Here is a 17,189-nt window from a genome sequence, read left to right as displayed (position 1 = left end):
CTCCCTGACTCTGGGAGTTCCAAGGGAAAAGTGAGACAGAGCCCAGCCTGCCCAAATGCTATTTTCCTACTTTGTTAGGGAAAAAGAATAAACAAATTAAAATACACTATTTTTAATCCTTTATTAACCTCAATACAATTTATTAACTTCAACATCATCTATTAGTTATTCTCCCTTGTGGGGATTTTGAAGAGCTGAGGAAAAAGAGTTTTCCATTTGGGGAGGGGTTTGTTTATGTTTGTATCTACTTATTTTCCAAATACAAACATAGTACATACATATGTTCCAGTCGTAAAAGAATTAAAGACAGAAGTAAACCCCTCTTGCTCAGAGGCAGATTTTCCAGCTGGAGTCTAAATCAGTCTAGGCACATCTTGGCCCTTCTCTTCTTCCCTCCCTCCTTTTCTTTCCTCTTTTCCTTTTCTTCTTCCTCCGGAAGAAGAGTCAGAGACATAGTTCTTTCCTTTATGGAGTGCACGTAAGTAAACTATAGCATCCCGGGTGTATGAGTTTCTGAGGGTGGCTGTAACGATGTACCACACACTGGATGGCTCAGACATCAGAAATGTGTTGTTGGCCTGGTTCTGGACGCTGAAAGTCCAAGATCAAGGCATCAAGCTCCTGACGCCTTGCTGTCAGCCTTTGGTGTTCCCTGGCATGTGGATATATCGCTTGACCTCTACCTTCATCTTCATATGACATTGTCCCTCTCTGTGTCCAAATTTGGGGAAATTTGGGATCTTTGGGAGATTTGGGACATCAGTCACATTAGATTAAGTCCCACCCTAACCCCCTCACTTTAACTTGGTTACCTCTATAAAGACCCTGTCTCCAAGTAAGATCACATTCTGAGGTACTTTGAGGAACACAATTTAGCCCATAATACCAGGTAAAGCAATAGCTGTGGATGTTTGGTATGGCAGTAGTACCTAGGAGGGAGTTTTTTTTAAAAGCCAACAATGGGATATATTAACATGACTCCCTTATTCTTTTCCTTTTTAAATTTACTGTACACTTTCATAACAGTATGCATACACACAGATGAAAGAATCCAGTAGTTTCAGAAGGCTGATTATGAAAAATAGGAGTCTACAAGGCACGCCAGCCTCACCACCTCCTTTTCATACTCTCAAAGGCAACTTCTTCCAGCTCTTCTGATTCTGTTAACATTTAACCATAAATTTCCAAACAACAGATTTATGTAGCTACAGAACTTTTCAATGATAGATTTTTCTAACGTGGAAGATGGGGGCTTATCTCGCTATAGGTACACCCCACCTCTAACACACACACACACACACACACACATACATTTCTAGGATTCCATCTATCCAAGATAGTGGTGTTGTGACTCAGTTAGATCAATAGCCAATGTTTATATCACCATGACTATGTAAATGCTATAGATAATTACGTCATGTGGGGTATCAAGAGTACTTTTTCTTTCTGGCACAAAACTTATCCCACCTGGGTGAATAGTTGACTTGTTCTTTCACTTGGTTGATTTTCATTGTACTTATCACTTATCAAACCCCAATTCTGCCCCAGGTGCATAAAGGCCTCACAATACATTCAAACACATTAGTGACTATTGATTTCATCTTCTTGAAGTCTCTTCTAGAGCCCTCTGACCTGCTCCAAATGGGCACTGAGGGTCACATAACCAGACTATTGCCTAGGTAATCTTCAATTTAGGCCTTTCCTCTTGACCAGTCAGAGATCCAGAAAAGACTCCGCAGTGCCCTGTGTGGAGAATATATGCCTGGCTGCTATGTGCTGGGAGCCGAATGTGGGAAGAAGGCTGGCACCTAAATATTCAGTCAGATCATCAATATTCCTTGAGTCTCTCTGTCTTCAGTACGGGATCCTCTCATACCTCAATTCTGCCTAGCATCTCCACTCAGAAATCCCCGGTCTTCTGTCTCTCAAAAAATAAATCTTTCCTGTCATTTACTGCAATGAAGTGGGAGTCAAGTGACTTCATGGCATAGGAGGTGGGGGGCTCAAGGGACACTTACCTAATTCTAAACCATCTCCACTAGCCCTCCTGGATCTCCCCCACCTTCACGCTCGCTTCCAGACATACCAAGTGCCACTAACTCCTGCACTTGTTCTGGTCACTTCCGGAGTCTCCCCATTGCAGGTTTAGCATGTGGCTCTGTTGAGCCAGTCTGCTAGGTCAGCCACCAGCTTCACAGCATTTCAGTCCCCAGGTTTTGCTGTTTGCCCCTTTTCTATCCTCTCTGTTTTAGTGGCATTAGGTGACCAGGAGAAAGGAAGCTAAATAAAGGTGTCCCATTGGCCAGCTTTAACTCTAAAGCTGTTCTTGTCCTTTAAGCAGCATGTTCTGGAGATATTTTCAAATCCCAAAGGAGTGGTTCTATTGCTGAGCTTTCTGGAAGCTGTGGGTAAGTTTAGGGAGAAGCGAGGGTCTGTGACACGTGCACGCGCACACACAAGCATATACTCATCCCAACCGTCCACTCTGCATGCAGTCTACAGCCAACCTGGGATAGATGTTTGGATTCACTAGCTTTAGATTCTTATTTTGTTCGTGTAATTTTCTTACATTCTTCTGTTTCCTCTCCCCCATGCCCTCTAATTCTTGAAAATGTCGCCAAAGTGTTTCTTCTAAAAATGCAAATACTATTGTTATGTCATTCCTCTACTTCAAGGGTTTCAATGTCATCTCTTTACTCTTGCAATACGGTCCCACACTCTACTCTTGTCTTATCTGACCCCCACAGTCTGGACTCTGACAACCTGCCCAGTCTCATATTAGCCTCTGCTCTCTGACTAAACTTTGGCTTCCCTGACTATTTTTCAGTTCCATCAGGTCTTTGCACATGTTCTTGCCTCTGCCTAGAAAGCTCTCCACCTCAGACCACCCCCCCAAAAAAGCCCTAATGGGAACACACCCTATTCCCAGAGAAACCTTTTCTGAACACCTCTCTGCCCCTCCCCATAGACATTAGGTTAAATTCTACATTACATACCCTCCTGACACCCTGCTCTTTTGCTTTGTTAATATCTTAGTTACATGTCCAAGACTGGAAGCATTAGGAGCATAGGATCTTTTTCTGTCCTGTTCACATCACAACCCTAGAAGCTAACACCAGGCTAGGCTCCTAGAAGGTATTCAAAGATGTTTATTTAGGAGCACCTGTGTGGTTCAGTCGGTTGAGCATCTGACTCTTGATTTTGACTCGGGTCATGATCTCATGGTCATGGGATCGAGCTCCACATTGGGCTCTGGGCTCCACACTGGGCATAGAGGTTGCTTGAGAGTCTCTCTCTCTCTTTCTCTGCCCTCCCCCACTTGCAGTCTCTCACACTCTCTCTGTCTCCTTAAGGAAAAAAAAAGATATTTATTTAATCAATTATATTTTTCACTCTAGATTTTTCGAATCTCTTCTCCCACCACCATCCCGGCATACCCTCCATTCTAAATCTACTGTTTTCATAGGGGAGAATATTAGCTAAATATCAAATATGTTTGGCCTGAAAAGATACTCATAATTCCCTTCCCAGAAAACTAGGCTTGGTTCCTCTCTTTCTCTCTCCCTTATGGAAAACAGACCTAGATGTCCTCAGGACACTGAAGCTGGTGACCAGGTGTCCTCAGCTAGTTCCACTGGCTCTAAAAGCAGAGATTATAAAGATTATAAAGAGAAAGGAAAAGACTTAATTTTTGTTTTTCATAGGCAATCAGGGAAGTTGATTATAGTGATAAAGTTAGTAGGTCATATGAGGGTTCTCATAAAATAAACTGAATGGAGGTCCCCCCACTACAGAACTCAGTTGCAGTAAGACATGTAAAGGTTACCCTAGTTTTTTTCTCATTGCTTTTTTTATAGGAGAAAAAAAAATGTAGCCCACGATATGCAATAATTGGACGTTTGAAACCAAAACTATTTGTTTTCTCATCTGTAAAATGAGGAGGTTGAACTAAGAGCCCTCTTAGGCCATTCTAAAACTCTCTGACCTTATTTCATGATTCTTTATAAATGCTGTTCATGAGAATTTCTGGGTTTCTGAAAATACATTGCTCTTGAGAAAAGTCAAAGTTTTATTGCAAGTTAAAAAAAAAAAAAAAGAAACACCTTTATGAACTTGGCAAAGAACCAGGCCAACAGTCGTGTGGATTTGTGAGCTGCCAGCAGTGATGCTGTTCTAAAGAGGCCAGTTGCCAGCATTATAGTGTTCAACACGGAAGTGCATCAGGGCAAGAAGGGCTAAAATCGTCAGTGGCAGCTTTGGAATCTTGTGCCTTTGCATGAGGACAAAAAGGAAATCACACTTGCCTGAATGTGAAGGATTACATACCCTAGACTTGGTTTCAAAAATAAATAAATAAAAGAACTAGGTGATGCATTGTATTATTATTCAGTAAATATCTACTCCAATCCTCGCCCATCATGGGCCATCACCTTCCTCCTCCATTAGTGTAGGTTTGGCCATGCAATTTGCTTTGGCAGAAGAAATGTTTGTGGACCTGATACTCACCTTCAACGTGCTTTCTCAGTTTAGCTTTGGTCATGTGCACTGGTGAGCTGCCACAGATGCCCTGAGTAATGACTGTCCCTTTAGCCTTGACTCCAAAATAAAAATGTGGAGCAAATATAAACTCAACTCACAGAGCCTTCCAGCTGAGCTCAGTCTAACTCAGCTGAATCACAGTTGATCTGAAGACCTTTGATCATGAGACAAATGCTTGCTATTTTAAGCTCTTGAGTTTTGAAGTGGTTGTTACACAGCATTATTGTGAAAAAGCTGGCTAATACAGGATAAAATGTGTGTTCTCGTGAGATATAACATGATAGTTAAGGGTATAGTCTCTCAAATTTAGAACATTTTGTTTTGAATTTCACTTCTCTTATTTACTTGATGTGAAATGTTATGCAATTTGCTTAAGCTTTCTGAGACTCAATTTCCTCATCTGCAAAATGGAAATAATCATGGTACCAACCTCAGGACTGTTGTGTAGACAAAACTAAACAGTACATATTAGGCAGTTAAGACAGTGCCTGGTATGTAGCAAGTAAATGCTTGGTATTATTAACAGTAATAATAATTTTAATTCCTACAAAATGAATCTTACTTTCCTATTAACTTATAAAACTTGATATATTTTTTCTATAAAACTGGATACAACGACTTACTTGGAAATATTTGGTGAAGAGGATGAAGAAGATAAACCTCTTACCACGTGGCTGATAAGTTCCATATGGTATTAGAGTTTCTTGTGTATGGGAGGTGTATTTCCTACCAAGCAAGACTATCTGCCTGTGAATGCATATATAAAACCATTTTGAATTACTCTGCCACGATCTCCTACATCTAAGCTCCTTTTACAATAAAGAACTTATATTTCCATATCCCAGCATCCAGGATATGAAGTGTGGTGTCCAGTATTAACAGCCTAGGTCTCACTCTACAGTCTGGGTGCCCAGAATTGTTCCTTAGAATTCACGTCTAAGAGTTCAGTGCTACCGTATTTCACCCTCATGTACTTAACAGACGTGTACTGAGTACTAGGTATAGCACCAGAGACTAGAGGTAGAGAGAAGAGTGAGATACAGCGCTACACTCATGGTAGTCATACTTTTGCTACACCCTGGCAAATATATTTCATTCTTGTGCCAACTCTCATAGACCCAGAGGGGGCACCCAGAGCCCTGGTTAAACACAATTGTAAGCAGCATTGATCTTAGCAGGGAAAAGAGCTGTAGGCATGGAAAGAAGGAATGGTTGTGAATGTTTGCTAATCCAGGTTTAGCTGGGTACAGGAAAAAAACAAAAACAAAAACAAAAAAACCCCAACAAAATACAACTTAATACAGTAAGTGCTATTTGGGAGATAAGCACTAAGTAGCATCAAACACAAAGCAAGGAGTAATTAATTTTGCCAAAACTGGAGTGGAATAAGGAAAGGCTTAACTGAAGAGGTAAAACTGTACCTGGGCCCTGATGGATAACCAGGAATTTAGTAGGTGATGAAGCGGGGAAAGAAGATTTCAGGTCAAGAACGTGTCATGAGCAAAGGCACGGAGGTGTGTAAGCATGGGGGGGAGGGGGTGTATGGAATTGTGAGTAGCCCCCTTTGGGTAGGACACAGTGTGGGGATGGTGCTGGTAAAAATGAGTTGTGATAATGGGTTGGGACCAGATTGTACTGCTTTATCCTATAAGCCACGGGACTTGTTAAAGGCTTTGAAGCTAGAGCATGGTATGGCCACGTATGTACTTTAAATTTTTTTATTTTTTAATGCTTTTTATTTTTATTTTTGAGAGACAGAGAGAGACAGTGCGATCAGGGGAGGATCAGAGAGAGAAGGAGACACAGAATCTGAAGAAGGCTCCAGGCTCTGAGCTAGCAGTCAGCACAGAGCCTGACATGGGGCTGGAACCCACGAACCGTGAGATCATGACCTGAGCCGAAGCCGGACGCTTAACCGACTGAGCCACCCAGGCGCCCCCAAGTATGTACTTTAAAGAAGTTACTACAAAAGAACTAGATTCGAAATGGGAAAAAAAGAGAAAGAAGCATGAGAGCAGGGGCTGTTGCAACCATGCAGACAAGAGCCACAGAGTATCTGAGCTGAGGTGGCCTGGGATGGGGCAGAGAGAGAGGAAACCGCATCCCCACACAGTACAAGGATGCTCTTCTCTTGAAAATGACCTATAATTATGGTTTCAATCAATATGAAGCAAATTGAACAGTCTAATTATTTCATTGCTTATGTTCTAATATTACTGTTTGAATATGTATACATGTCATTAAATTACACATATAAATGGGACTTCCAAGAGTAATCTCAAATTTTTAGTTTTTTATTATTTATTTATTTATTTTGGTGCAAAAAGCTGATTTTATTAAAGCACGGGGACAGGACCCCTGGGCAGGAAGAGCTGCCTAACTCAGATTTTTAAATTTATCCTTGCAACAATCCTATAAAGTAGGTACTGTAATTCCCACTTTGCAGAGAAGAAAACAGAGACTCAGAAATTTAAAAAGCCAAAGATCAGTGATCTTGGACTATACATCTTCAAAATGACAAAAATAGCACTTCTTAGCGTTTTACAATTTTTTACTGTTTTTTACAGTTTTCTGTATCTTGATCCAGGGAGATAAGCCAATGAGTATCGGAGAAGCGTTGAAAATGGGAGAAGGTACCAAAGAGTTTAAAGATAACTGTGTCTAAGACTACCCTCCAAAATAATCCAAATAACTTGGACTTGAAGTCTGAGGAAAGCTATTGATATTTTCTCAGTGCTTGAGAGATTTGTCAAGTAATCCTGAATCTCTTACTCTATTGGAATCGATGCACTAACCAATCCACTGTCAGTGGCTAAAATTGCCTAGCACCGTGCTAGGGAAATATACCACCTGTGATATGGCCGTCGGCACAGACGCAGGGGAGAGAGCCCAGGACTGAGATGGGAGACATACTCTAGGGTCCTGGCTCTGCCATTCACCTGCCCTGTGGCCTTGGACAAGTCACTTCCCCTTAAGGCGCCTGTCCACCATACGAAATAACCCCAGAGATCACAAAGGTCCTTAGCATTCCTACAAAATTTTTGTGCCTGCTTTCCAAGATTCATCTGAAGGGAAAATAAAAGCACAGTTAATATTCAACATAAAAGTACGGTAATAAAATACATTCAACAGCCACGCCTGGTTTAGCAGTCACTTGGCCTCAGAAACAACCTCCTAAATATGCAGGGAGACTGTTTATCTTTCCTGCTCCCGAGGAGCCTGGCACTTCACTGAGAGAGTAGGCTTCCCAATGTCTTCCTCCTTCAAAAACTGTTGCATTTAAATCTCACGAAATATTTAAAACTCGTTTTGGAGGGGCACTTTTAAGCTGCGTTCCTGCTTTATCCCTCCTTTCTTTTCATCGGGCCTGGAGAATCCCCAGTGGTGATTTTTATACCTGTTTGGGTACTTACTCGAGGCTTTCAAGGCCTTCGGGGTTTGGGCAGCCCAGACTTTACTCTGAGGCAAAATATATTTAACAATAGCCGGATATGCTTGATGTTTCCTGGGACTAAAGATGGCAAATAGATGTTTGCATCCCATTTCTTCCAGCGGGAGACCATGGGGTGACTGAAACCTGCTTTTGCCACTTGAAAAGCCCTGTCTGTTTTCTCGCCGCTATCATTCTGGCTTCCGGAGGAACCGAAGGAGCAAATGTTGAGCTTTGCAACAGTGCAATCCCAGCTGCCTTCCAGCTCTAACAATCAAGATACACGTCTCCGGAGAACACGGCTCCGAGCAATTACTAGAGATGATGGCACTCCTGGAGGGCTCTGCCCTCCAAAATAAACGCTTCTCTTCGGGTTCACACTATGCGTTATTCCTTATATTAACACGGGAGCTGACAGATTGGTTGCGAAACTGCAACTAATATTTTTGAGGGCATAAGAGATGATTGTGCTAGTTCTAATTCCAGAGCCGATCTTTTTAGCAGATTATGATGAATGACTTGCCACAGTGGTCAGCCAGTCCTGTATATTTTAGGTGGAATGCTTTCTTTTGACACATACTTTACAGAGACATATATGTATCCTATTTTAATTAATGGAAGAAATGATTCATTCACAAGTGAAAGATTTAATTAAATAAAGGGTCAGCCTGGGTCAGCCATGAATTGCAAAATACCTCCGATGTTTATTATGCTCTCTGCTGTCTCTGCATGCTGTCTGGAGTGGTACATGGCAGTAAAGCCTGGCCCTGGAAAGAAATGAAATGAAGTTTAATTAATTCATTCATTCAACAAATATTAATTGAGCCCCTACTGCGTTCTAGGTGCTGTGCTAGGCTCTGCAGATAAAATGGTGAACAGACATGGTTTTTGCCCTTACGACAGCTACAGTGTAGCAGGGGATGATGTGGAAATGTTGAGGTTTGGAGCCAATGGCCAAGGAAGAATTCTTGAGGCATCTTCGGTGCAGAAAGGTGATTTTATTAAAGCACGGGGACAGAGCTCATGGGGAAAAGAGCTGCACTGGGGTTATTATGGGTGATTGACTATATACCTTCAGGTTGGGAGGGGGTTCAGAATAGCTTAAGTCTCTAAGGTATTTTGGAAGCAAAGTTTCAGGACCTTGAGGGGCTAGCTGGTATCAGAAAAAGGTCATTTATTACTGTTTAGTAAAAACCCAGTCATGATATGGGGTTTGGGGGTGGTCCAGGGCCAACAGCCAAGAAAGAATTCTTGAAGACATCTTTGGTGCAAAAAGATGATTTTATTAAAGCACAGGGACAGGACCCGAGGGACAGAAAGCACTGCACTGGGGTTATGATGGGTAACTGATTATGTACCTTCAGGTTGGGAGGGGGTTAGGGATAGAGTAAGTCTCTAAAGTGTTTTGGAAGCTAAGTTTTAGGACCTTGAGAGGCTAGGTATTGTTAGGAAAACAAGCCATTTATTACTGTTTAGTAAATAAAACCTCAGTCATGAGAGCCTTCAGATGTGTATCAGGGGGGCCATACGCTTGGAATATGATCACCAGCATGTACCTTGGGGCAGCTGAAATAAAGGAAGTTTAAAAAAAATTAGGGGCGCAACAAATTCGGTGAGGAAGGTGGCGGATGACAAGGATTCTCTGCCCAAGCTTAAGGACCTGGCGTTTCTCAAGAACCAGCTGGATCGCCTGCAGCAGCATGTGGAAGACGAAGTCAACAGTGGTGTGGGCCAGGATGGCTCGCTCTTGTCCTCCCCCTTCCTCAAGGGCTTCTTAGCCGGCTATGTGGTGGCCAAACTGAGGGCATCGGCAGTATTGGGCTTTGCTGTAGGTACCTGCACTGGCATCTATGCAGCTCAGGCACATGCTGTGCCTAATCTGGAGAAGTTGTTGAGGTACTATCTTCGGTCATTGTGCAAGGGGCCCGACTAGCTCTGGATCCCATGGGGGTGGAAGGATGACCATCCTGGGTCTGCAGGTAGAGGCCTTTCAACCACAGACACCATATCTGACTTCCCCAGCCATTACCCTTTTGCTATCTCCAACTTTTCCACGGCCTTCATCCTTGGTCTCCTTCTTGCAAAAGGTGAACAGTGGCTTATCAGCAAGTAGTCTGGACGCCCCTCCTTAACCCCATGGGACTGGCCCCAAGACTGTGGCTTTTAGGGCTACCAGCCCCTTCCTCTTCCAGCCCTGACCATGGAGTTTGGAGCTGACTCAGATTTTCAGTATTCTCTCTAGCAATGTACCATGGCTCTTCCCTCCTGCAAGCTGGCTCCATACTGATTTTCCCCAAACTTGTAATCCCTGCTGTCCCCTTGCTAGCTACACAGGCCATCCCGGGTCTGGTTTGGGCATGAGTGTAGAGGACGGGGGTATGCCAGGCCTGGCCTGTCCCAGGCAGGCCCGCTGGACCCTGATGCTACTCCTGTCCACTGCCATGTATGGTGCCCATGCCCCATTGCTGGCTCTGTGCCACGTGAATGGCAGAGTGCCCTTCTGGCCCTCCTCAGCTGTGCTGCTCACTGAGCTGACCAAGCTACTGTTGTGCGCCTTCTCCCTCTTGGTGGGCTGGCAAGCATGACCCCAGGGGGCCCCTCCATGGCACCAGGCTGCCCCCTTTGTGATATCAACTTTTCTCAATGGTGCTAACAACAACCTGGTGATCTATCTTCAATGTTACATGGACCCCAGCACCCACCAGGTGCTGACTAATCTCAAGATTGGAAGCACGGCTCTGTTCTACTGTCTCCGGCACCGCGTCTCTGCACGCCAGGGCTTGGCACTGCTGCTGCTGATGACAGCAGGGGCCTGCTATGCAGCTGGTGGCCTCCAAGACCCTGGAAGCACCCTTCCTGGACCCGTTCCAGCAGTGGCTGCTGGCCCCATGTCCCTGCATATCACTCCACTGGGACTGCTGCTTCTCATCTTGTTCTGCCTCATCTCAGGCCTGTCGTCCGTGTACAGAGCTGCTCATGAAGCGACAGCGGCTACCCCAGCACACTTTTGGTGTGTTCCTAAATCTGGGTCTGCAGGCAGGTGGCGGCCCTGGCCCTGGCCTCCTGGAGGGTTTCTCTGGTTGGGCAGCACTTGTGGTGCTGAGCCAGGCGGTCATGAAGCACAGCAGCAGCATCACATGCCTCTTGGTTGTGTCCTGCTCCCTGGTGGTCAACACCATGCCCTCAGCAGCCTTCTTCCTGGCCACGCTGCTCATTGGCCTGGCTGTGCGCCTGTAGTATGGCAGCCGCTAGTCCCTGGCCACCTCCGCCCGGACTCCTGACCCTGTAGATTGGGTGCCACCTCCGAGGCCTCCCCGCCCTTCTTCAGCAGCCAGCCCCGTAACAAGTGCCTTGTGACAAAAGCTGGGGAAGTGGGAGCAGCCAGGTTAGTTTCAGGAGGTGGGTGGAGGAAGGGTTACCCCAGGAAACGTGAAGACTGGATTTGCCCCAAAGTTCTTCTAGAGTAAGGAAACGGGAGAGCATGAATAACCTAGGCCTAGGAAGTGACCCCATCCCCAGTGGAGGAGGCTCTCCATCTCATCCTGCATGAACGCAGTTGTTTCAAGTGGGATGCAGGCAACACGTTGGCTTTCCTTGTCTCCTGTGGTCACCCCAGCAGACCCATTGCCCCCAGGTCTGGTACTGGTACTGGTTACTCCAGCCCTGCTCTGGTACATGACTCCCCCATAGGAGCTATCCACCTCCACTGTAATGCAGGAAAGTCCAACTGCCACAGAATATACATTTGTCATCCAGGCTACTCTTCTGAACTCCCCTAGCTCCAGTGGCACCTGGAGACATTGCCCCCTGCTCCTTCCACAGTGCTGCTCTCCACACCCATCCAGCCTTTTTCTGGAGATCCCAGAGAAGGCTGGAGCTTGACTCATCTCAGGGAATGTTGCCCCTGGGCCTTGGCTTAAGGCTACACTCTTGACCTCTCTCCTCACCCCAAGGGCCCTCTCAAAGCCCGCTGTCCCCTCTACAGCTCCTAGGAAGTACCATTTTTCTCACTCTGGGTCCTGCCTTTGCCTAGCAGTGTCCCAGGTTTCAACAGCGTAGGGAAGCTCTACAAAGAGTGACCTGGCACCAGGCACAGGGATATTTGGTATAGTTCAATCAGTGTCTCTAACTGTAAGCAATAAGGTCTGAATAAAATGTTCTGGGGTGTGGGTGGTTCCTGCAAAATAAATAAATAAATAAATAATTAGCGGCACCTGGGTGGCTCAGTTGGTTAAGCATCCAACTTCAACTCAGGTCATGATCTCATGGTTTGTGAGTTCAAGCCCCGTGTCGGGCTCTGTGCTGACAGCTCAGAGCCTAGAGCCTGCTTTGGATTCTGTGTCTCTGTCTCTGTCTGCCCCTCACCTCTGCTCATGCTCTGTTTCTCTCTGTATCAGTAATAAAATTTAAAAAAAAAAAACATAAAAAATTAATGTTTATTTATTTTTGAGAGAGAGAGAGAGAGAGAGAACCTGAGCAAGGGAAGGGCAGAGAGAGAGGGAGACACAGAATCCAAAGCAGGCTCCAAGCTCTGAGCTAGCTGTCAGCACAGAACTTGATGCAGGGCTCAAACCCACGAACTGTGAGATAAGACCTGAGCAGAAGTCAGACGCTTAGCTGACTGAGCCACCCAGGCGCCCTAAGGATTTTTAAATGTTTAGACAGGCTTATAGGCTCCTAGGGGGCCAGGATAATGTTAAGTCAAGGTTCCCTTTTGCCCCTAGCAAAGTGTCACCATCAAGACAACTGAGCACCTAGAGGGCGGTCACTCTTCCTGTTTCAGGGACTTAATGGGCTGTAGGCAGTAATGGAATTTCATTTTTCATTTGTCCTAGTTGCCCACATCACCATGGCAAACACTTAAGCCCCCTTCCTCTGTTCTTGGGTACCAAGAGTGTCCGAGGAATATCACACACACCCCACCTCGGAGGGCGGATCAGGGGGTGCTGTTAGCCTGTGCTTTGCCCTCAGTTTGCCCCACACTCCCTCATCAATGAGACCCTCAGATATATTTTAGGGAGCCATAAGCTTGGATTACGATTGCCATCATATATCTTGGGGGGTAGAGATAAATGAAGTTTCCAAAGGAATTTTTATATTACAGGATCCTGGGGGTTGGGATAATGTTAACGTAACATTGCCTTTTGCCCTTAGCAAAGGGTCATCATCATGGAGGCAGCTGGGTTCCTAGAGGAAGGTCACTCTGCCTGTATCAAGGACTCGTCAACGGGCTATAAGTTGTAAGGAAATTTAATTTTTTCTTCTGCCTTTGTTTCCCACATCAGGGGAGACAAGAAAACAATGAGAAACAAACAAATAGAACATTATTATTACAGATTGACTGTAACACGTCTGATGAAGGAAAAAGTCATTTGTGGGCCGTCTTGCTTGCAGTGTTTTGGAATTGTTTGTACCCAACTTCATGGGGTCATACTTTTTTAACTTCAGAATATATGTCTGAATCCACCCTGACCAAGTCCAGCATACACAGCCATAGGTGCTGAGTTACCCAAACTTGACTTGTCACAGTAGCTCCTTCCTGTGAGTAAACCTTGTGCTTTAGGATCACATAAACATAAATTGCAATCCTAGCTTCAAAGTTCTTTGATTTCCAGCCCTGTGCTATTACTTTGCTTCTGTGACCTTGGTTTCCTCCATTACAGGGAAGAAGAAGAAGAATAGTGCACAAGACATCATGTCGTTGTGAAAAAAAATACACGAATAGCACCTAGGGCACAGCATTAATATTAATCAGCGTTAATATTTATAATTTGTGTTCTTTTTACATTAGTAGTAGTAGTAGTGGTAGTAGTACTAGGAGTAGTAGCAATAGTACTTTTACCTCTCTTCTGGAATTTTCTTCATTCTGTTTTTGTTCAGGTTGTCCAGGTCATTTTCTTATCCCCTCATCTGATGACAGAGGTTCCAACCTAATTTTTTCCTTCAGTTTTATAGATGTATATTCTAAGGGCAAAAGCACATAGACAATTTGAATCCAAGTCTACACAGAATTATACTGTCAAAGTCAGCAGTGATGCCAAAAGCACGTTCTCACTCGCAGACAACTCGCCAGGATCTTCTGAGTCTTCTCTCAGTGAAGAAAAGGGGACTGATATTTTATTCATGTGCATCCTTCTTATCTGCAATGTAATCTACATTTTCTTGTGGGTATATTAACTTCTCCACTTTCCCATCAGGAATTTCAAACCCAAATTCGTCCTCCATGTCCATGACACTCACTTGATCCAAGGTGTCTATGCCCACGCCTTTCATAAAGTGGGAATTTACCAAGCTTTCCTGGGTCGATCTTGCCACCGAGTTTCAAGAAGACAGATGCGTAACTGATTCCCTCTAACATTAAAGGGGGTGCGTCAGTGTGATAGAGGCATGATTGGGTCACTCTACCCAAAAGCTGTGTGAGCCTCAAGGCTGGCAGCGAGGTCCCAGGCCCTCTCTGGCCGGGGCAAAGGGCGGCACCAGGTGGCTCGGCCAGGCCTCCTCTGAGCCGGGCCACGAAGGCTGCCAGCCACCAGCACACACAGGTGGAAAGGACACAAGCTGCCATGGCTATCCTGACCCCCAGAGGTCACAACTTTTTAAGCACTGGACCCAGCCTGATGCCTGGTAAATATCCAATGAATGGATGAAATTCCTTCTCTTTTTGCAAACAGGTAGGAGGAAAAAATTGACAAACAGTCTCTCAAAGTTTCCCTTAACTCTTGTAATAAAATCTGTATTACTTATGATGGTACCCAGGAGCCTACCCACCCTGGCCTCTGCCTACCTTCCAATCTCAGCCACCACCACTCTCTCTCCTGTACTCAGCTCCAGTCCCCAGCCTTGCCTGCGATGCCCTTCCCCTAGAACCGCGCATGGCTCACTCCTGCCAGTCTTTCAGTCCTTCGAACATATTCTCTTCACAAGGGCCTTCTCTGACCACCTTGCCTCTTCATTTTCTATCTCCTTACCTTGTTCTATTTTTCCCCAAAGCATTATCAGTGTCGGAAACTGCATGATAAATTTCTGAGTGTACAAATGTACTATTTCCCCCACTCATCACACGTGAGCTCCTGAGGGCAGGAGCCTAGTCAGTTCCTGCCCAGCCCTGAGTCTCTGTGCCACTGACTGAATCAAACAAATGATGTATCCGTTTTTCATTTTCCTAGGAAAATATGTGTGTAAAAACTATCCAAATCGTTTCTGTAGTAAGTACAGTAGCCTCAACTTCCAAAAGAAATCTTTCCTCCCCAAATCTTTCCTTGCAGCACTAAATTTAATTTTTTTTTTACCACAGAATTTCAGCAAGAGAGAAAATAAATTATTCTAGTTGTACGGAAAGTAAAGACAGAGTCCCTGTTGGAGGATTTCTCACTGCCCAAATTTTAATAGAATTCCTACATGTTCTACCTTCTCATCATGAGTCTGGCTCTTTTGCAAGTCGCTTCCTTTGAGCTTAAAAAGTAGTTTGCTACTCCTGTTCTCAAGGCCAGCAGACATGGATTTTCTTTAGTTTTCACATGATCTGGCTCAAAACATCAGGAAACTTGAATGTTTCATTTGGCATCTTTCACTGACCAAGAACTGAAGAACTGCAAACAAGAGAGGTGTCTCTGTTTGCCCAGGATGTCTCAGCGGTGGAGAGGAAAGACGAGAACCGCATCTACCACAATATTGTCCAGGAAGCGGCCACCGTGACTCACCCTCCCTGGACTGGAAGAACGGAGGGACCCCGGGAGGTGTGCTCCGCTCCTGCAAACGTGAGCGCTGGGCGCCTGGGTGTCCCGCGTGCACTTTGCTGGGCGGTGTGGGGCGCTGCTGTGGTTCGTTTGGAGCATTGTGTCCAGGAAGTCTCTCCAAAAAGCCAAACAATGCCGGCTGTTCCTGGCAAGGCCAGGCCTGGCTTACTCAGTTTCGTGTTTTAGGAGAGGTGCTTTGGGGTAACAGAACTGGCTCCATTTCCACCATGACCACATCAGCCCTGGTTTCCGCTGTGCAAAAACAAAATTCTAAAAAATGTTACCGTACCAAATTGTACGCGGCTTTTGTTTTATAAACAACTTTTTTTTTTCAGTCTGTGGAAACTGTAATAAAGACCAATACCAAATCCAGTTGTTTTCCAGAAAGCCAACTCAACTTGGGAGATTTTCTCTCAGCATGAGGTCCTGTTCTTCTTTTCTAGCAGAGTCTTAAAATCCGACTCCGCGTGGTCAAGAGCACAGCTGCGGGTTCTCAGCACCTCCTCTTGGAATGGGGGCTCTGAAAGATAAGGTTTCAGTATCACTCCTAGAGCACTGATAGATGGCCAGAGTTGAGGGAGTGTTCTCAGAGAGGATCTCAGCTCTGCTGGAGAAGGGAGAGAATCTTCTGTCTAGAGTGCCACGCATGCTGGGCCCACGTATCCCGCAGGCAATGAGAATACTTCATGAAGGTTCTGATAGTCTCAGACGCCTGAGTCATTCCCTGAAGCTCATGGCTTCCAAACGCCTTACTTCTTTCAGTACAATTTCATTTAAGACCAGTAATATGAAAGCTTACAACAGGAAGCTACTGATTTTCAAACACAAAGAAGGGAGAGGGTGATAATATTAATGGAATAAATATATTTTAGAAGAAAACCTAGCAGCTTCGTATTATTTACACATATGACAAATCACAAAATAGAGTTGAATGCCAGGAGCCTTTCCCTTGAGACTAAGATACTATGGGTTTATCTGCAATAATTCCCCGAGCATGGATCCGTTTATAACGGACTCCGATGGAGTGTTGTCATCCCAGATCGCATGAAGCTGTGGTTAAGACCAGACAGTCATTTTCTTTCTTTTTTTTTTTTTAAAGTTTATTTATTTATTGAGGGGAGTGAAGGGGCAAAGAGAGAGGGAGAGAGAGAATCCCAAGCTGGGATTCAGCACAGAGCTGGTCACGGGGCTCAATGCCACAAACCGTGAGACGTGACCTGCGTCAAAACCAAGAGTCAGATGCTTAACCGACTGAGCCACCCAGGTGTCCCAAGACAGCCATTTTCAAATCTAGTTCTGTCACCTCCTAGCTATGCCTCAAATTCCACATCTACAAAACGGGGATAATAATATACTTTTTTTAAAAGAGTTGTTATGAAAATTAAGTAATACAATCCATGAAAGTGCTTGGCATAGGATCTGACATATAGTAGTGTCCAACAAACATCACTTATAAAAACTGTTATGATCGTTATAACTTATGG

The 17,189-nt window shown here is 44.7% G+C and overlaps 1 long non-coding RNA gene and 1 pseudogene across 2 annotated transcripts; one reads left to right on the top strand and one right to left on the bottom strand.

Moving 5' to 3' along the window:
* Positions 1-8,636: 8,636 nt before the first annotated feature.
* Positions 8,637-16,153, bottom strand: LOC115299528. Of its 2 annotated transcripts, none has more exons than XR_003912214.1 (3): positions 16,070-16,153; positions 13,812-13,933; positions 8,637-8,736 (listed from the first exon to the last, which is right to left on the bottom strand). It is a non-coding gene; the product is annotated as an uncharacterized LOC115299528 (long non-coding RNA). The 2 variants fall into 2 exon arrangements; XR_003912213.1 differs by lacking the exon at positions 16,070-16,153 and adding an exon at positions 15,670-15,952.
* On the top strand, positions 10,229-11,221 carry LOC115299527 (annotated as a pseudogene).
* Positions 16,154-17,189: the final 1,036 nt, after the last annotated feature.

This window comes from Suricata suricatta, chromosome 8 (genome assembly GCF_006229205.1).
Source record: "Suricata suricatta isolate VVHF042 chromosome 8, meerkat_22Aug2017_6uvM2_HiC, whole genome shotgun sequence".
Taxonomy (NCBI): Eukaryota; Metazoa; Chordata; class Mammalia; order Carnivora; family Herpestidae; genus Suricata; species Suricata suricatta.
Note: the sequence above shows the minus strand (reverse complement) of the source record. Positions and strands in the feature narration are given on the sequence as shown.